This window comes from Pan paniscus, chromosome 15, assembly GCF_029289425.2.
Source record: "Pan paniscus chromosome 15, NHGRI_mPanPan1-v2.0_pri, whole genome shotgun sequence".
Lineage (NCBI taxonomy): Eukaryota > Metazoa > Chordata > Mammalia > Primates > Hominidae > Pan > Pan paniscus.
Genome location: NC_073264.2, coordinates 29,763,485 through 29,785,628, shown reverse-complemented (window position 1 = coordinate 29,785,628; position 22,144 = coordinate 29,763,485).

The window sequence follows — 22,144 nt, the reverse complement described above, 5'->3', positions numbered from 1 at the left end:
AAGTATAATCATTACTAAGTAAAATTTATACATGTTATACAAGCATACAGCACATATGTATTTAAAGTTTATACTTTATACATACATGTATATGTGTGTGTATGTACACAGTATTATTTCTCTATGATAAGGAAACTGAAATTTCCATTTTCTTTAGGAATCTATTGTACATGAAGCCTGAGCACTTTTGGAATTTAGGACTGAGACTACAGTGTCAAATAGTCAAGGAGTACGATGAAGAGCTGGGGTAAGAATACTCAGATTATTTAATCGGTTATTCTCTACCACTTTTGGAAAAGAAGCAATCAAAGATATTTGCATGTGATAAAATGTATAATACAGATCCTACTGATCAAAAATAAATCAACCAATTTTCAGCAGTGACCTAGTCATTTTCAAAATAGTAGTGTTATGCCCAGGCAATACTTAGAGAGGCAGCTACTGTTCAATAGTATCGAAACAGTACTATTAGTTGGAATCACTTTAATTGTGAAAAAATATATAAATCCAGAGATTTTCTTTGAAATACAGTTCCATGTGTATAGGTTTTAAAAGACTGGATTTCCGTGTGACTAAAATATAAAATCAAATGCATATCAGATTTTACAATTCACATATTCTTATAAAGATGGATAGAAATTAATGCTTTATGTAAAATGTATTATGTTTTATTTTTCATAGATACGAATATTTTTGTAAAGTGAGTTTTCACACCTTCATTTTTAAAAATATATCTAATTTTTCACAGAATTTTAAAGAATTTAGCATGCTAGACGTTCTGCTACATTATCTCTTTCATTGTTTTTTTCCAGACACTACTGCATTTTCTAATTACAATATGTCTGACAAACTCGTGCATCATTGCAGTGCCTACAGGACCTTAGCTATATGCATTGAACGTAGAAGGTGCTCAATGATGACTTCTCGATTCAAATGGTAGGAAAAGCTTTAGGAGAAAGACCTATAACCACAATTTTGTTCATAATAATTACAATAATGATCTTCACTATTAGACCTACCTACTCAAAATGATTATAATCTGCCTCTTCTAACAACTGAGGTCAGTGGACCTGTTTTGCTTTACTGTATAGCTCCATGAAGTACCTAAAACCATGCCTTAAGAGATTTATGAAGCAATGTGGGATTTGGCTTTAAGTCTTACATTATGATCATCTGCTTGGTCCTCTGGTCTCTAGCTTGTACTGCGGCTCTGGAATCCTTTATTATTCTATTTATTTTTACTCCAATTCTAGTGCTGTAAGAATTGAGAACTCTGCCTTGTTTTCTTGAAGTTACTTTACAGGTAGAACCCATTCTTGAACCTTAGCCTAGCAGCTGGACCATGGTTAGTTACTGAGTCAATATTTTATGTCTAAATCAATGCATTTTTCAATCTCTAAGTAGGATTTTTTCTTAAAATTTCTTTGGTTCCATAACGGATTCTCCCTTCATGTTTTTTTTTTTTTTTTTAATTCTTTCAGGCTAAATACTAATCTGTTGTAATACCCTTGGAACACCATGTTGTGCCTGACTGGAGCAGATGACCTTGAATTATAACTGAGTTTGTTAACTCAGAGCTTTACCTCCCCAGGGAGCAAGTCTCATTTCAGATTTTATTTATCAGGTAGTCTTTTCTTTTCAACTACAGGTAGTGGAATTATGATTGAATCCATGCTGAGATAATTTCCTCAGTCTCAGCATAATTTGGGCTTGAATTAAGGTTAACAGTCATCCATTGTTAGCCAGATTTCTGTCACAACTCCTAAGTTGTCTACTTAGAACTCAAAGCTGTCTGGCTAATTCGTAAGTATGAACCTTGAAGAAGCCAACTATTTGCTAACCAGCATTCCAAATCAGACTCTTAAACATCTATCTTTAAAACTGCTGCCATCTTGCAGCAACTCTGCTATTGTTGATTTATTTTCACAGTCCTAACTTGCTTAGATCTTATCTGAATCTCACCTTTATTTCACTCTAGTCTTCTAACCAGATCTTTCCAGGGCCCATTAGTTAACCTAAGAATTTAACTTGTCCATTTTGAAGAGCAAGGACTGCTTAAGCTGTGGTGTGCCTACCTAACTCCAACAAGCCATTGCCTATACTGTTTTACTGACCAGATTGCTATGTCTCATAAAGATTCCACCAGGAATTCAGAAGTATCCATTTAGCAACAGAGCTGGAGGGCTATTGCAAAGATTACAATTCCTACCTCTGAAGCTATCAGTGTAAAAACAGATCTTAACATGAATCCTAAATACTGACACCTTGCTGCTTTGCCTGTGGGGTGAGTGAGGAATGTACAGCAGAGGTGTAGTAGCTATAAGGAAGAGAAAAGAAGGTCTTTTGTACTTTCTCTCCTCCCCACTTTCCCATTTCTCTCATTATACACCATCTTAATATTACCACCCAGCCATTAGGATGAGAGGTGTGAAATAAGATTGTGCTCAATGCTGGAATAGTTGGTTATCAGTGATGAAGTCTAGAGGTGGCTTTCCATGAAGGGCTTATTGTAGCTAGGACACATAGCAGCACAACTACGGAAGCAGTAAAGGAATGGCACAGACAGCAGTTCCAGGAAGCTGCTAAATTCGAGATGTGTGAATATTCTTTTTAGCTTTGCACTATCATTCACCAAATCATTTGCCAGATGATAAGAAAAATTAATTGCTGTGGGTTCATGTGACCTCAAGTACAAAATAAAGTGTAGAGTTAAGGTTACTGAATACAACTATGAGAGAATTTTATAACATATTTTAACCCAAAAACATTAAGACTGAACTTAGGTGATATCAGCAAGAAGACTTCTAGTATCCCTCCATGGCAACAATAATTTGGCAACCATCTACAGACAAAAGTGCCTTTATGGAAGCTTTGAGATCCCGATAAGAGTCTGAGAAACACGGGTGGAACCCAAGACTGAGGAAGGCTATTTGAGAAGTCAGGCTCATACCAGGTAGCAGGCTTGCCAGCAGTGGTCCTGGCTAGAAACCTGGAAGCAACCCATCTCCCTATGGACTCAGCTCCAGCTCCCATTTGGTTGTGATCCTACAACTACCCCTTATCCACCAAGGGACCCGGGAGAAGCAACACCCATCTGTATCCTGGTAACTGGCCCATAGGCTGTAGACTTAATTGTGAATCCTAAAGTGACTCCGTAACTGATATCCAGCCCTGCTCTATCACCAGTTCAAAGTCATCCTGCCTACACAGGGGCAGCCAGACATACCCCTTCATGACGCTGGTAACAGGCTCATTGGCCGTGTACTGGACTGCAGATCCTGAAGCAGCCCTGTGTTCTGGCCCTAATAGCCTCATGACTCAGCTGTAGCCATTCAATATTACTATAAATGTAAATAATATGAATAATATTACTATAAATGTAAATAAAATGAATAATATTATCCAATCAAAAGACATATAGAGTGGCTTAATAATAATAACAAAACAAACAAAACTAAATTCTGGCTACAAGAGATGCACTTCAGCTTCAAGGACTCACAGAAGCTGAAAGTAAAATGATGGAAAAGATATCCCATGCAAATGGTAAGCAAAAGAGATGAGGAATAGCTATAATTGTATCAGATAAATAAACTTGTCAAAACTGTGATAAGAGACAAATAAGGTTATAATTATATAATGATAAAAATGTCAATTCATCAAGAGGATGTAAAAATTGTAATTAAATATGAAGCCAACATTAGAGACCTTAAATTGTATACAAAGCAAATGTTAACAGAACTGAAGGGAGAAATAGACAGCAAAACAATAATAGTATTCAATACCCTACTTTCTCTCTTTTCTTTTCTTTGTTCTTTTTGAGACAGGGTCTCACCCTGTCACCCAGGCTGTAATGCAGTGGCACGAACACAGCTCACTGCAACTTTGACCATCTGGGCTCAAGTGATCCTCCTACCTCAGCTTCTGAGGTGGAAGCTCGTTGTGCACCACCACACGTGGCTAATTTTTTCATTTTTTTGTAGAGATGGGGTCTTGCTATGTTGCCCAGTCTGATCTTGAACTCCTGGACTCAAGCAATCCGCCCACCTCAGCCTCCCAAAGTGCTGGGATTACATGCAGGAGCTCACTTTCAACAATATATAGATCATCTAGACAGAAAGTTAATAGGGAAAGTTAGACTTGAACTAACTTTAGACCAAATGGATTTGACAAACATACACACTACATTTCATCCAACAGCAGCAGGATACACATTTTTTCTCAAGCAGACACGAAACATTCTCCAGGATAGATTACATGTTAGGCCACAGAACAAGCCTTAACAAATTAAAAAATTAACATCATATCAAGTATATTTTCTGACTATAATAGCATTTAACTAGAAATCAATAATGAATAAAACTGGAAAAAGAATAAGCCTTAACAAATTAAAAAATTAACATCATATCAAGTGTATTTTCTGACTATAATAGCATTTAACTAGGAATCAATAATGAATAAAATTGGAAAACATATAAACTTATGGAAATTAAGGAACGTCCTTCTGTACAACTGATGAGACAAAGAAAAAATGAGTAGGGAAATAAACATACTGAGACACAAAAAATGGAAACACAACATACAAAACTTATGGAATAGCAAAAGCATGTTTAAGAGGGAGGTTTATACTTATAAATGAGTACATTAAAAAATATCTCAAACAACCTAACTTTAGTTTTAAGAAACTAGAACAAAGAACACACTGAGCCCAAAGTTAGCAGAAGGTAGGGAATAACAATGATTAAAGCAGGAATAAATGAAATAGACACTGAAATCTTTAGTTAGACCAAGGAAGGAGAGAAGGTTAAAGTAAAATAAAATAAAAAATGAAAGAGGAGGCATTTTTGTGAGATTACTCTGAACAATTATATGCTGACAAACTGCATAAACTGGATCAAATGGATAAATTCCTAGAAATATACAGCCTACAAACACTGAATCATGAAGAAATAGAAAATCTACATGGAATAATAACAGAAAATCAAATCAGTAACAAAAATCTCCCAACAAAGCAAAGTCCAGGACCAGATGCCTTCACTGGTGAATTCTACCAAACATTTTAAAAAGAAGTAATATTAATCCTTCTTAACAAAATAAATTACAGGCCATGATGTCTGATGAACACAGATGAAAAAATCCTCAACAAAATGCTAGCAAACCAAATCCAACAGCACATTAAAAGGATCATACAACATGATCAAGCAGGATTTATCCTTGGTATTTAAGGATGGTTTCACATACACAAGTCAATAAATATAAATCACTAAATTAATAGAATGAAGGATAAAAATTATATAATAATCTCAATTGATCCAGAAAAACAATTTGACAAAATTCTACATCTTTTTATAATAAAAGCTCTCCACAAATTAGGTATAGAAGGAAGGTACCTCAACATAATGAAGGTTCTGTCTGAAAAACCTACAACTAACATAATGCTTTCAATGGTTCCACTAAGAACTGGAACAAGACAAGAATGCTCACTCTTGCCACTTCTATTCAATATAGTATTGAAGGTCTTAGCCAGAGCAATCAGGTAAGAAAAAAAAATAAAGGTATTCAAATAAAAAAGAAAGAAGTAAAATTATCTTTGTTTGCAGATTACATGATCTTATATATAGAAAAGCCTAAAGACTTCACCAAAATACTGTTAAAACTAATAAACATTTCAGTAAAGTTGGAGGATATAAAATCAACCTACAAAAATCAGTTGCATTTCCACACTCTAGCAAAAACCTATCCAAAAAGGAAATTATGAATACCATCCCATTCACGATAGCAACAAAAATAATAAAATACTTGGGAATAAATTTAACCAAGGAGGTGAAAGACCTGGGCACCGAAAACTATAAAATACTGTTAACAAGTTGAAGAAGACACAAATAAAAAGATATCTTGTGTTCTTCGATTAGAAGAAGTAATATTGTCACAATGTCTATACCACCAGAAGTGTTTTACAGATTTAATGCAATGTCTATTAAAATCCCAATTGCATTTTATTCACAGAAATAGAAAAGAAATCCAGAAATTAATTTGTAACCACAAAAAACTTTTAACAACTACAGCAATCTGGAGCAAGAAGTACAAAGCTGGAGGCATTGTACTTTCTGATTTCAAAATGTATTACAAAGCTATAGTCACCAAACACCATGGTATGGCAATAAAAAGACAGACTCATTGTCAAGCTGAACAGAACAGACAGCCCAGAAATAAGCCCACATATCTGAGATCAACTAATTTCCCACAAACTTGCCAAAAATACCAATAAGGAAAGGAAAATATCTCCAATAAATGATGTTGGGAAAATTGAATATACACATACAAAAGAATGAAGCTGGACCTTATCTTACACCATACACAAAAATTAATTCAAAATTGAATAAAGACCTAAACATAAAACTGAAAATGTAAAACTCTTAGAAGAAAACATGAGGGTGAAAGTTCCTTGACATTGATTTTGGCAATGACTTTTTGGGATATGACATCAAAAGCACAGGCAGTAAAAGCAAAATAAAAAAGTGGGACTATATGAAACAAAATAGTTTCTGAATAGCAAAAGAAACTCAATCTAATGAAAAGGCAATCTATGGAATAAAAAATTTGCAAACTATATCTCTAATAAAAATTGGTATTCAAAATATATAAGAAACATACAAGTTCATAGCAAAAAACAAGTAACTTGATTGAAAAATGGGCAAAGGACTTAGACATTTTTACAAAGACGATATAAAAATGGCTTTTGGGTAATGAATGGGTTCTCAACATCACTAATTATCAAGGAAATACAAATTTATACTACAATGAGCTATCAGTTTACATCTGTTAGGATAGTTATTAAAAATATAAGAAGTAAGTGTTGGTGGATATGTGGAGAAAAGGGAACACGTATACACTGTTGGTGGAAGTGTATATTGGACAGCCATTATGGAAATCAGTATGGAGAATTTAATAGTAGAGCATACATGTAATTTTGCAATCTCACTTCTTGGTATATTTCCGAAGGAAATAATATCATCTGAAAAGGTTCCGTGCATTTGTAGATTCACTGCAGAATTATTCACAATAATCAAGATATAGAAACAATATAGGAGTCTGCCTACTGATGAATGGATAAAGAATATATATATGTGTATGTGTGTATGTATGTATGTATATATTTATATAGAGATATATGTATGTGTGTATGCATCGATATATGTACACACTATGTGCATATATATATATACACATATACATACACACAAAGTAGAAAATTAGCCTTAAAAAAGATGTAAATCCTGTCATTTATGACAACATGGACGACTCTGGAGGACATTATACTAAGGGTAATAAGTTTGACACAGAAAGACGATACATGATTTTACATATATGTGGAAGCTAATAAAGTCAAACTAATAGAAGTAGGGAATAGAAAGGTGGCTGCCAGTAGCTTGGGGGGATGGGGAGTGGAAAGACATTAGTCAAAAGGTATAAACATTTATTATAAAATAAGTAAGTGCTGGGGACATAATGTACAACATGGTGGCTATAGTTAATACTAACGTATTGTATACTTGAAATTTGCAAAGGGAGTAGATTTTACATGTTCTGTCCACAAAGACACAAGGTAACTATGTGAGGTGGTGGATATGTTAATTAGTTTGAGAATTTCAAAAATTTCACAATATACATGTATATCACAGTATGTTTTACATCTGAAAGACACACGATTTGTATATGTTAATCATATCTGAATAGGCCTAAAAATACTGGTATTATTTAAATTTATTAATTAAATCTAGGAAACTATTTTCTAAAGGATGAGCTATTTTTTCTTTATGTAAATATGGGAAATAATAATGGGGGAGGTAGATTGATTTTGCTCCCTGCTCCCAGTGGTGCAAAGGGATAGAGAATCAATTAATTAAAGCCTACACAAAGGGGTGCCTAATATATTCCCAACCTCACTTTTCCTCTCAGTAGTCATATACATAAAACTTGGAAATGAGCACACGAAAGTTGGTTTAGCTGGCAGCTCTTGATTAATTTGGTGGATTTGGTGAATAGGTGGGCTTTAACATCAGTGGCTAATTTGGATATGTTTGAGAAACACCTTAAGAAGTATGTGCATTCAGTTACCTTCTGTTAGTTACATCAGATATTTAATGTGCTTTTCTCCAACAATAATAGTCTTTAATACATAAATAATTCAGTCATTAGATTCATGTAAGTATAACATATTAACAAAAATAACTAAATAAATCTTAAATTGCATTTAATGTTATCTTTTGAAGTCTTCAGGGAAATATGTTCAAAATAAGGCCAATCATTTTGATCTCAGCATTCAACTATAAAATATCCTATTTGATAACCTAAAAATCAGTTCAGTATTGGCTGCTTTAGTGGTTGTTACAAGCTTCCATCTGGTGAAACAGCAGCCCCAAATGGACAGATGTTTTAAATTTCTCATCAGGGAATAATGATCTTAATATACACGTCACAGCTACTTGGCATGGAGCAAGTGTATCTTTGGCTAGATTCTTTCATGTCCATCTGCTAGACTGGCCAGTTGCCTGCTCACAAGTTGGTCAAGTCTTTGCCATGAGACATAGGTTTCAACTTTGAGAGCATTTACATGGAAACCTTGAATTTGAGTAAGAGTAAACATTATCCCAATACTGGGCCATTTTCTATTTAGTGGTATCAGATATTTTCATCCTCTATTTTAACTTAGATTCCATGGGTATATATTTATGTACTTTTCTTCCCATTTGAAAACATGATCAAGCCTATTTTTGAACTTAGTGTCTCTAACCACAGTGTCAATAAACAATTTAAGAATGAATAACCTATCCATTTGGAGGTTATTGTTTTCATTAGGAAGTCATTTACAGAAGCTATGCCTATGAAATTGCCAATCTACCAACTAGCCACGCATAAAGTAATAACTTCCTGTTTCAAATGTCATTAATTTAACAATACCCAGATGCTTTTACATGTTAAACTAACAGGAAGCAATACCTTTGTGTAGTCAAAAAAGTAATTGTTGTAAAGTTCATAAATTTGGCTTACAGCTTATGAGTTTTGGAAATACCATAAAATTTTCATTGCGAATCTAATTATTTAAGACAGAATTTGAAGAAGCTTGATTATCTAATTTTCATTCCAAAGTGAATTACAACATACAAATGAGAAACTCAGAATAAAGGTAAGGTAGAAGAAAGGGTATTAGTTCTTCTGTTTTTACCATTGAGACTGGCGAAGATGTCAAAAGAAGCTGGATGCAGAGCTATCCAATATCATTCCTATTGTCTGATAGTCCAAACAGCTCTATTATGCTCTTGATCATCCAAAGGATATATTTGATAGTTTCCTTTCTTCTCAAGTTTGTATGGGGATAACTAAAGTCTTGAAAATATGTACGAGGCACAAATGGGAAGAAAAATAACATCTAAAACTCAAGAATGAATGCGTTATTCTTAAAATGGAAGTACATATTGTATTTGTGGTATTTTAAAACTAAACTCTTCATATTGTAACTAATATAATACAATATTAGTTAATCAGAATTCTTAAGGAATAAAACATTATTTGCAATTTTGTTTTCTGGTGAGTTGAGGGGCTAACAGAAACTCTTCATGTTTTAAATCCAAAAGGTTATTAGTCTATTTTTTGCCTTAATAAGAGTAAAGTGAAGATGATGTAAGCATTCTCTAATTTGGGAGGAGATTATAGAACAGCCTGGTTCTTAATTTAAATTACCATTATAACATAGGTGGAGTAGATAAATGATTCATTTTAATTTGAGCTAAATCTTACATGGTCACATTTTTTTGCTAGATTTTAAGTTTATTTTATACCTATTTTTCTTTTAAATATTTTGCAAACATGACTTGATATTCTAATTCTGATTAACTGAGTTATCACTGAACTTTTCATAGAAATGTAATTGAGACTGTTAAATTTAAATAAAGAACTTTCCTTTTACCTTTCAAAATATTTTTATATGCCAATGTAATTCCATTCTACTTGATCTTAAAAAGTGTAAATACTCAAAATAGAAAATTTTCAAACAGGCTTTAGAGGGCCATGTAAGAGTCAATCTAGTCTAAAAATAATTTTAATACAGTAATAATTAGGATGGAAGTGTAAAAGAATCTATTTTGTTTAAACTGTTTAACAAAAATATATTCTCCAGAATTTTAAGGCAACATTATTTGTCATTTTTTATAATAATGGCATATTATATATTTAGGAAGATATTTGGCATTCCTTGTGTCATTTGCTGAGAAAAATGTGAATTGATAAAAGAGAATGCTATATATATTTAAAAAATATTTTCCTGTCAGTAACTTAGACACTTCTCTATATAGGGAACTAATTAAATACTGAAATAAAAAAAGCACATGCTCTAATACATGTAGAATGAATATTTTAGTTCTGGATGAAAAATAAGATTCTCTGAAAAATACGACAGAATTTTGAGGAGAAAAAAAGTACAGATCTTAAAGGTGAAAAATTATATAAATTTATTAAACAAATTGCATATAGAGAAAAAATGGGCTTGAGTTGTCTTATATGCCAGCTTTCTATCTATAAGTAGCAACACATTCACCTAAGAATAATAAATTTTTTTTAAATAATACACTCCCAAAATCCATTGTGCCAATAATTTCAGGTCCCATTATGAGTAATTTATTCTACGAATTATGAATTATCCCTCTGATAATTGTTGGGTCCTTCATAGAGATGTAAAAAATTTGTTTTCATTGTTCTTCCTAAAAAGACTTTAGTATTTAAAGCCCTGCATTATTACATGACCCTTTAACATTTTCTTCATTCAGCTAAAGATTCTAGTTTTATTCTCTGTTGTTTTTATGAATGTTATTTTCTTTCTTTCAGTTTATTTTCTATTCTGTAATTTTCACAATATCTCTTTGGCTACAAGGTTGAGAACTAGATGCAGGTTTCCACTGATGATCAAAAGTCATTTTGTTATCACTTTGACTCCAGATATTACACTGTTGTGTGTGTAGGCAATTAGCTTGAAATTTAATTAGCTAACTTTTTCTCAGGGACTGGTTGAGAATGGCAAAGGAAACGGTTGCAGTGTAAATTTCAACTGTTAATAGGGACAAATAACAGACAAAAATGGATGGTGCTTCCTAAAGTTTGAATTCATTTTAAAAACTATTGTTATCAAAGACATTCTTTGAATAAAATGAAAAGTAAATACAAAGCTTTTCCAGAGACCATCAGTGCTTTATTTTAGGGGGATGGTGATGTGGTGGTGATGGTGGATAAATTTAGTTTATTTATTTTATAAGTAGCTAATGATTATAAGGAATTAACTTTCTTTGTTAAAGACATATGCCAGCAATGACATGTTCGTGATGAAATGAAAATTTCTTTTGTTTGAATCTTTAATTTAGTTTAGTTTAGTTTAAGGTTGAGAGATGAATAATCATGCTTTATAGTCCTAGGACATTCATGAATAATTAGAAAGATGAAAAATTAAATGTCTATGTACACAACACTAATATCTAGCTTACAAATTGTATTTTATGTATTTTACTCAAGTAACTACACACATTCATTTATAAGATGGTGTTTACATGGTAGTATGAGTTTTGACTCTCATTTCTTTTACTCCAGTGACACTGCTGAACAAGATTGACATATGGCAGGTCTGCAAAAGTCTACTCCCCTAAACAAAACCATGCATTTTACGTGTTAGCCGTGCATTTTATATGTCAACAAAGCTGTTGTATGTGTCTCAGATCTATTGTTTTCTACCATGCGGAGCAGTTGATTGATCATCATTAATACAAATGACAAGAGGATCAAGTAAAAGTTATAACCTTATCTCATGGTCACTGTCAAAGTAGCTTGTGCCTAACATTTCTGTTTGTTGATACCAAATGTAAAGGCATTATTATGAGATTACATGTGGAGTAGTAGCATTGATAGCTGTTAGTGCTGATGGCTGTGGAACAGTATTTGTTCTAGGTTAGCAATATAGGAATGCCTTGTCAATGGAAGCTGAGTCATAGTGATCTTTAAAATAAGTGTAGCTTCCTGCATTATAAGGCATAAAATAGTTCAACAAATTTTAGCTATTCTCTCACAATTCTGCCTCATAAAAGCAGCATTGTTGTCTATTCAATTGTACAAAGAAAGTAGTACACTATAAATATTGGATAAATAAATAAATCTTATATATTAAATCCTTCAAAATATCATTTAAACAATGTTTCTACTTAATATACTATTTGTGGAATATACATTTGGTTATGTATGCAAGAATATGCCAAATAGCACTTCTATTTCTCTTTTTGCTGTGTCCCGAAGAAAACAGACAGACAAACTATCCCTATATTCCAATTAAGATGTTAGATCACATAAGCAAGAGTAGTAGAAGAGGTCTTCCGAAACTATAACCTTTAACTGAGAATGTATCTTCAGCATACAAGAGACTGAGAGAAGAGTTGGAAAGTTGAGATTTTTTTAGAGGGATTTGTGCTGTAGATCTCCCATGTCCTAATGCATCCGTGGTACAGTGGAGCAGTGAGAGATGCTTTTGGCTCAATTCAAATCAAGAAAGTAGAACATTAGTGATGTTCAAGTGATTACTTGAACCGCTGATGTATCCTCTGGAATCTGGGAGACAACAGATGGACTAGCCAATGATACATGCTGGACAAAATGTGAGTAGCTGACTAAAGCGGTCTGTGGTAGACAAATAGAGGGGTGTGTTTGGAAAGTTATTGCATTCTCATGGTTACGAGGTCAAATATATTTGCTTGCGATGATGAAATATGGGCCAAGCAAGCAATAAGTCCGGTTTCAGGTCATTATAATTAGTCCATAAAAGGGTGAAAAAAGAAGGGGAATGAGAACAAGAAGGAAAGAGACTGGAATTAATTCTGGATGCCCAGAAGCTGTGTAAGGACTGTGTTGAAAAGATACATTTTGCCCTGTATCAAGAAAGGTAGGATGAGAGATCCTTAGTTATACGCTCACTGAAAAACCCGTAAGACCCCATGAGAGCAAAAGTCAGCTTTAAACATCTACCATGGACAGAGGAAATTAATACCAAATTGCTTTATATTACAGATGCTTCCCGCCCTAATATTTATTTTCCTCCTCCCCATACACAGCTCCTACTCTAGAGGGGGCAAGTATTAAGGCTTGCTAGCAAGAAGATATAATGTCCACAAGGGCAAAGTCTAGAAAACAAATATTCCAGTTTCAGGGACTCTTCTAAGTGCTGCACTCTCTCTCTTTCTAACTCACTTAACCCAGACAATAATCCAATATGAGTAACTATTTTCCCAAGATCACAGAGTTAGTAAATTTCAGAACTGGGATTCCTTCCCAGGTGTTCCCAGGTGATCTGATTCATATCAGTACCTTGCTAAAGTATCTCTGTTTGCAACACACATCTCAGTACACCTCAATTACAACCATAAGGAAGTAAAAGTTGATCTGTGCTCACTTCCTTCTGCAAATTCTCTACCTGAAGCAGGTAAGAGCTGGAGTAGAGAAGTGTGAATCTTAAATGGGAATTCAGAAGTTTGACTATTACGTGGAATTTCAAGTCCTAACTATTTATGTGAGGTTTTTTTTTTTTATCAAAAGAAGTCACAGGGCAACTTTTTATTTACCAAGAGTTACCAGAAATGCCAATAGCACATGTCCACAATTTTACCCAATAGGCAGATAACCATTAACCCTAAAAATGGTTTTGCATGGGTATGTAGGTAGGGGTAGTCTGTTTTCACACTACTATACAGACCTACCTGAGACTAGGTAATTTATAAAGAAAAGAGGTATAATTGATTCACAGTCCCACATGGCTAAGAAGGCCTTAGGAAACTTACAATAATGTTGGAAAGCAAAGGGGAAGCAAGGCACATCTTACATGGTGGCAGGAGAGAGAGAGGCACCCCTCTCCCCCCCCACACACAGAGAGAAACCACCACATGCTTTTAAACCATTATATCTCATGAGAACTCACTACTATGATGAGAATGGCATGGGGGAATGACCCCCATGATCCAATCACCTCCCACCAGGTTCCTACACTGACACATGGGGATTACAACTGGAGATGAGATTTGGGTGGGGACACAGAGCCAAACCATATCCGTAGGCCAGGTAAGAATTAGCCTTGCTTTCTGATTGCACATGAGAAGTTCCACTTGTTCATTGTGTCCATTTCTCTAAGCATGTGTACATGTAAGTTGAATTATATATCCAAATTCGAATAGCTAACTATGAACCAGGAAACTGCTATTATATATGTTGACAATAAAATTAAGGGATTACTCTACAGGAAACAGATAAGACCAAGTGAGGTAGGAAGTCGGATTCCACTCCAGAGGTGGGGCTTGGACACTGGACCAGGTTGAGGACTAGCTGAAATAGAGAAGAGGCAAAAGCCCCTCTCTGTAAGACACACCCACCAGTGTGCCACGTCAGTTTACATTTGCCATTGCAACTCCCCAAGTTACTATTTTTTTCCATGACAATGATGTGATGATCTGAAAGTTACCACCCTTTTTAAATAAAATTTTGCATAATCTGTCCCTTACTTTGCATATAATTAAAGTGGGTACAAATATGACTGCAGAACTGTCTGTGAGCTGCTGCTACTCTGGGAACACTGCCTATGGGGTAGCCCTGCTTTGCAAGGAGCAATACCTCTGTTTGTTACTGTATATAGCTGCTTTAGTAAAAGTTGCTGTCTAACATCACCAGCTCACACTGGAATTCTTTCCTGGATGAAGCCAATAACCCTTCTGGCTAATCCCCAATTTTAGGCCACATCTGCCTTGCACCATTTGGCTACCATGAAAGATGAAGAAAGCCAGAGAGGTGGCAATTGTAAAGAAACAGAGATGTGGCAGTAGGTGGGACAGACAGACAGCGAGAAGTGGCTAGACAGTGGTCAATGGGATGGTGAGATAGTAAGAGGCAGCAATTGACCAGAGAAAGCAAGAAGGTGATCAAAATCTGCAGTTATGACACTGAGACTGCAACCGCAACAATAAGGAGTTACTAACACTGCAGAGCTGTAACACTAGTCAAAGTCTCTTTTAAGAGCCATCATCATTTCGGTGGGCAGTGGAGTCATAGCACTGCCACTTCATGTGGGAGCTGCTGCTTCTACCAGCAGGCAGGCAGGTAGCTGGTCTCCACACTGTCTCCCAACTCCCACTGTGCCTGTCCATCCCTCCCAAGCTGAGAAAACCTGGAGAGATGTTCAACTGGGTCCCATGTGGAAGATGGTCAGCCTCATTTGGCTCCTGTGGATGGGTGAGTGTCCCCTCTGCTTTTCACTCTCCCACAGTATCTGGTACGTTGTGGGATAAAACCCTTTGTCTAAGTGGTCAATGTCCCCTATTGTTTGAGTGCCCCAAGGACATCCTTGTTTGTTTAAGATAGGACAATTTGTTGTGAGAAGTCCCCCATTGTGTTGACTCTGGAACAACAAAGTCACATGGTTCTGTGGTCCCAACCAGGCCTTTTGGGTTCACTGTGGTCCACACCTGTGTGCTCCAGAGTTTTCAGCATTTGGTTGGCTCCCGGACACTTTGGAGTTTCTGGCATGTGATGTGGGGACCCTTGTTGGTTGATACTAGGGTATTCCAGAGTTTTGGCATTTGGTATTGTTGGCTGCCTTCCCCTGTCCCCCTGATGCTTCGGGGCTTTTGGCAATGCCATTCCTTCTAGGATTGTGGGTTGAAGGCCTGCCCTTGGGGTATCTTGGTCTTTTCTTTTCTTGTTTTCTGCCCTAAAGTTATCATTTTCTGTAACAGCATTATCTTTTCTTGTCACCTTCTACATTTTGCTTAATAAAATTACTTCTTTTGTCATACTTAGTTCACTGGCAAAAGCTTATAATACACTTTAGTAACATCCCATTACCTATACTTATACATTCTCTGCAAGAAGTGAGAATCTTAAAGGGAAAAATAGCAAGGGTGTCTAGTTGCTTTCCTTCTCACTAGACCTAGAAACACTTCTGTGTCCAGTAGAAATCCTTTTTAGACACGGGGACAATGATGAGCATCCCAGAGGACTCATCACTAGGGTGTCTTTTAGGCTATTGAAGCATATTCAAATTTGGCTTAAAGAAAATGAAACTCATTTTCTGTTCCAACACTATTTAGGTTCAATACAAATGAGAAAACCAGTAGATTTGGCCTAAACATGTTTCTATACATTATAATGATATTTTGCAATTGGACTTATTCTGTAAAAATGAAAGAAAATGGGAAGAGGTCCCTTATGTACAGGCTGTTATGGTCCTTTACTGGTCCACATTACGTCCAGGCACAAGGAAGCTGCACCTAAGGGATTTCCTCCTAGCTGCTTCCCCTAGAAAGCCTATGGTCTCCCCACAGTCTTCTCAATCCTCCAGTTCTGAGGGGGTTCCTGCCAGTTCTCTAATGAAGGATTCCACCCCAAGGTCATCAGGCAGTCCCCCGCCCCCCTTTACCAACTAGCCCCAGACTATAACCCCTGCTGTGCAAGAAAGTAAACTCAACCAGTACCACCAGAAGTGAGGCCCCCATATAAGCCCTTAAAGTCAAACCTGTGACCTGTGTCCATTGCAGCAGGTAGCTGATAAAAATGAGGAAACACATAGAGCACATGTGCCATTTTCTATGTCTAATTTGGCTTTATACAAGAAGAAATTTAGCCATTTTTCAGAGAATACAGAAAAGTTTATAGAGGAGTTTGTTAAGTTGACCATGTTCTTTAACTTGTCATGACTTACAAATATTCTCATCTTCTTGCTGTGCTGTGGGAAAAACATGGAGGAAAAATTATGTGGCCAAGCCAGTCAGCTATGACAAGGTTAGAGAAATAACTCAAGGAAAAGATGAAAATTACACTCTGTTTCAGGGTCATTTAGTTGAAGCGCTCAGGAAATATACTAATGCAGACCGAGACTCCCCACAAGGGCAAGTTCTCCTGGGTATATGTTTTATTACTCTATGTGCCCCTGACATTAGGAGGAAGCTACAAAAATCAACAATGGGATCTCAAACTCCTATGAGCCAACTCTTAAATGTGGCCTTTAAAGTTCAAAATAACAAGGACAGAGCAAAAGAGGTGAAAATAAATAGCAAAAAAAAAAAAAAAAAACTAAAAAGCAACTATTAGCAAATACTTTTAGCACCCTCCCCACTCAGGGTTACCCATCTTGAGAAAGTCGTGAGATCAGCATCTGAGATGCCCAGACAAGAGCCCCTGTCTCTCTAGCCCCTGGGCCAGAATCAATGTGCCTACTCTAAGTAAAACACTACAACCATTTTACTCGAAGTAAAATATTATAAGGCCATTGACAATGATAATGTCTTAACTCTTCCCAGTGAAAGAGACAGAAAAGCTCCGCATCAATTTAAGGACTAACCTTCTTCAACTAGCTCTAAAGAGCTGCCTTTCTCAAGGAACTTTACAGGGGGTCTTGGACTCTTGACCCTATGTATACCTTCGTGCAGTAGCAGACGAGCAGCTATCTGAACAGTTTTCTTCAGTGTCTCCACTGCTGGGTGAGCTGTCTGGCAGCTTGGGAACTCTGGGGTCTCCCCTTGAGCACTGCATTTACCCCCTCCCTTCTTTATGTGATGCTAGTCCAACAAACCCCTGTTTGTTAGGAAGAACTTTTCACCACTAAACGGATTATACATAACCACACCCCACCCCCTACCAGTATTACCAGGACCTAGGAAGTTGGGTATCTAAATCTCCACTGCACTAATGATTCTATCTTTTGCACCTACTACTGTGTTAATGACACAAAAGCAGAAGTTTCTCTGGAATGCTTTTATCCAAGTCGAGTTGCCTACTTCCTAAGGCTGCAGCAAGGCAAATGGGATTCCACGTGCAAGTGAGGAGACCATATATGGTGCCTTCTTCTGCATTAGAACAACAGCCTAGTCTCAGAAGGTGAAAGTACTGCTCCCTTCTGAAAAAATCGATTGTTTGGCCCCTTCATTGGAACAGGAAAAGAATATCTCTATAGACCTAATTTGGGAGCAATGGATAGATATTGTGCCATATAGGGCCTCTATTTGTGCCCCAACTGAGCTCATTGTTTATGGCCATAAATAGGAAGAGGTCATACCCCATAACTACACTTGACTCCCTGGGGAGCCGCCGTAGGAGGAGCTTTCCCTTGTATATCAAAAACTTGCAACAGAGGGAAGGGCGCCGTGGCTCATGCCTGTAATTCCAGCACTTTGGGGGGTCAAGGTGGGCAGATCACTTGAGGTCAGGAGTTTGAGACCAGTCTGAACAATATGGCAAAACCCCGCCTCTACTAAAATTACAAAAATTAGCCAGGTGTGGTCATGCACTCCTGTAGTCCCCGCTACTTGGGAGGCAGAGAAATGAGAATCACTTGAACCTGGGAGGCAGAGGTTGCAGTGAGCCGAGATGGCACCACTGCACTCCAGCCTGGGTAACAGAGCAAGACTCCATCTCAAAAAAACAAACAAAACAAAAGAAACCACACAACTTGGAACAGAGGTAAATGTGCATTGGCCACCCTTGCCCCTCTGGGGTTCACAGTCTATAATCCTATAAGACCCAGGAACACTAGAAGTTAAGCAAGCAATATGTATTAGTACATTTTCACACTGCTGATAAAGATATGCCTGAAACCAGGCAATTTACAAAAGCAAGAGGTTTATTGGATTTACAGCTCCACATGGCTGGGGAGGCCTCACAATCATGGCAGAGGGCAAGGAGGAGCCAGTCACATCTTATGTGGACGGTAGCAGGCAAAGAGAGAGCTTGTGCAGAGAAACTCCCATTTTTAAAATCATCAGATCCCGTGAGACCCATTCACTGTCACTAGAACAGCATAGGAAAGACCCGCCCCCATGATTCAATCATCTCCCACTGGGTCCCTCCCACAACATGTGGGAATTATGGGAGCTACAAGATGAGATTTGGTTGGGGAAACCACCAAACCATATCAGAATAGGATTAATTCTGGCAGGAACTGGGGCAGCCACAGCACTAGTGGCACACTGAGGCATTTGCCTATCATGAGCCAACCCTAAGAAAACTTAACTCAAACCCTGGAATCTTGAGCCACCAACACAGGTCAAGCATTAAAGAGAATTCAAGATCTCTGGTTACTTTGGCAAATGTAGCTCTTGATAACAGATAGTGTTGGATTATTTACTATCTATACACATAGGATTCTGAGCAGTTATTGACAAAACTGCTGAACAACTCTGTACGGGTTGAGGTTAATATTCCAAAGATCTATAAGCAAGCTACCTTGTTACATAGCTGTGTCCAGGGAACTGACCCCAACTATATCTGGTCTACTATCAAAAGTGCCTTCCCAAATCTCACTTTTTTTTTTCTGTCCAGTATCTTTAATACCTGTCCTGTGTTATTACTAATCTTTGGCCTTTGCTTCTTTAATCTCTTAATAAAATTTGTGTCATCTAGATTACAGTAGTTCCAGGTAAAGACAATGCTGGCATGAGGCTTCCAACCTATCCTGTCTAGTGACCCAGAGAATACATATGTCCTGCCTCTGGGCCCCTTAGATCAGGTATCCAGAGACTTTTACTCCTCCAGTGCTAGGCAGAGCCTGTGCCTATAAAATCAGTAGGGAGTAGTTACAGAAAATGAACCTCCACCCTTCTACAGCCCACTTAAGATTGAAGAAAAATATCTAATTTCTAGGGGAAGAGTGAGGAAAAAGGTGGGATTTGACTCCAGTGGCAGGGCTCAGACTCTAGGCCAGATTCAGGATTAGCTAAAACAGGGAAGAGATGAAAGCATCTCTCCGTAAGACAAGCCCACTAGTGTGCCATGTCAGTTTACCACTGCCATGGAAGCTCTGCAAAGTTACCACTGCTTCCCATGAAAATGACCCAATGACCCAGAAATTACCACCCTTTTTCTAGAATTTTCTCATAATCTGCTCTTTAATTTGCTTCTAATTAAAAGTGGGTATAAATATGATTATAGAACTGCCTCTGAGCTGGTATTCTGGGCACACTGCCTATGGGGTAGCCTTGTTCCACAAGGAGCAGTGTCTTTGCTGCTGCTGTGCACTGCTGCTTCAACAAAAGTTGCTACCACCACCAACTAACCCTTGAATTCTTTCCTGGGTGAAGCCAAGAACCCTTCCTGGCTAAGCCACAATTTTGGGCTTGCCTGTCTTGCATCAAAAGTAGCTATAAAAATAAGAGAATAAATAATTATTTAATAGGATAGAAGAAAAATTCTGTCTCATTAGTATTTCAATAAATGTATTCATCATTTTATCTGTCAAAATAACTGATTAAATAAAGTTACTATTCACTACAATAGAGAATGTAGAGAGATGAAAAATCTCAGACATTACTGTTGGGGCTGTAAATTAACACAGTTCTTTTGGAAACAAAATTTAAACATACATCAAGAACCTAAAAAGAAGTTTGTATAGTTTGACATTATTCTAGCCTAAGGAAACAGTGCTTAATATTTTAAATGAGGTTGCTGAGTTCTCATTTCATTATTATGTATAATACTGAAAAATTGAAAGTAATAATTTGTAAACTGTCTACCAATAGGAAGTTCGTTATGTATAAGTGTAAACTTGCTGTGTAGACTACAATGCAGTCATTAAACAACTGTTTAGAGGTTGGACATGGTGGCTTGTGACTGTAATCCCAGTACTTTGGGAGGCTGAGAAGGGCAGATAGCTTGAGCCTGGGTATTCAAGACCAGCCTTAGCAAGATGGTGAAACCCTGTCTCTACAAAATAATAATAATAATAATAATAATAATAATAATAATAATAATAGTCATAACAAATTAGCCAGGTATCATGGTGTGTGCCTTTAGTCCTAGCTACTCAGGAGACCACAGTAGGAAGATCTCTTGAGCCTGGGAGGCAGAGGTTGCAGTGAACTGGGACTGGACCACTGCACTCCAGCCTGAGAAACTACACCCTATCTCAAAACAAAAACGAGCAAAAAAAAAAAAAAAATCAATGAAAAAACAATTATTTAATGCCCATGCCTATGTGGAAAATGCTGATGTTATAATATTATGTGAAAATAACATAAAATAAGGAATTAAGGTATGACATTTTATATACTATGTAATTATAAATAATTTAATTCCTTTTTATGTTTTTTTGTGGGGAGCATTAAAATTAGAGGTGCTTATACTTATTTTCTCCAAATTTTCTCTGCTAAATATATAATAAACGTAAAGCTATTTTTCCAACCTGGGGTTATGATATTGGCTTACAGTTTGCAGAAAATGGTATTAAAATATTATAAATTTTAGAAATAATAGATGAAAGAAGAACATGCTATAACAACATTGAAAAACATGGGAATAATGCATTGTTCCCTATATTACATAGTGTCATTTAATTGGGATGCATAAAAGAAAATATTTCTCAAGTCTCATTGTTATTAATAGTTCCACCCAGTACATAATAAATGTTAACCATCACATGCACGCACATCTCTGTCTTTATTTGAATTCTAGAAGACTCAGATACATATATGAGCTCTATGTGTTTCATTTTCAGCCTACCTGTAGAAAATACATATGAACTTATGATATGCATTGATCTTATCTTTCCTACCTAATTTTATTAAATATTCCCTCATTTTCTTCATTCTTCTCATTTATTAACTTAGTTGTAACAAATACAATTTATAAATGCATCAAATAAAATGGGGAACCAATCAATAAGATTTTCCCATAATGTAAAAGTCTCTATATGCAAATTGTTTTTGCTAATGTGAAGCAGGAGTTTATAGTACTGACAACAACAATCTTGGGGTCAGGAGTCCTGAATTCTTGTCCTTATTCTACCATCTATATTTTCTAGTGTCTTCAGAGCATTTTCTTCATTTATAAAATTAACCAGCCAGACAAAGGACTTCCAAGTTTGTACGTATACCAATAAATTCTCTGAAATTAAGTGGTACATGGATGGATGGAGAAAATTGCTATAGCATAGTTTCTTAAATTTATATTCCATAATATTCTAGAAAAAAAGGGGAAAATTATAATGAGACTATAATCAGGATATCAAGCTATTTTTTATCATGGTAAAATGCACATTTCATAAAATAGACCATTGTAACCATTTAAAAGTGTATAATTTAGTGTTATT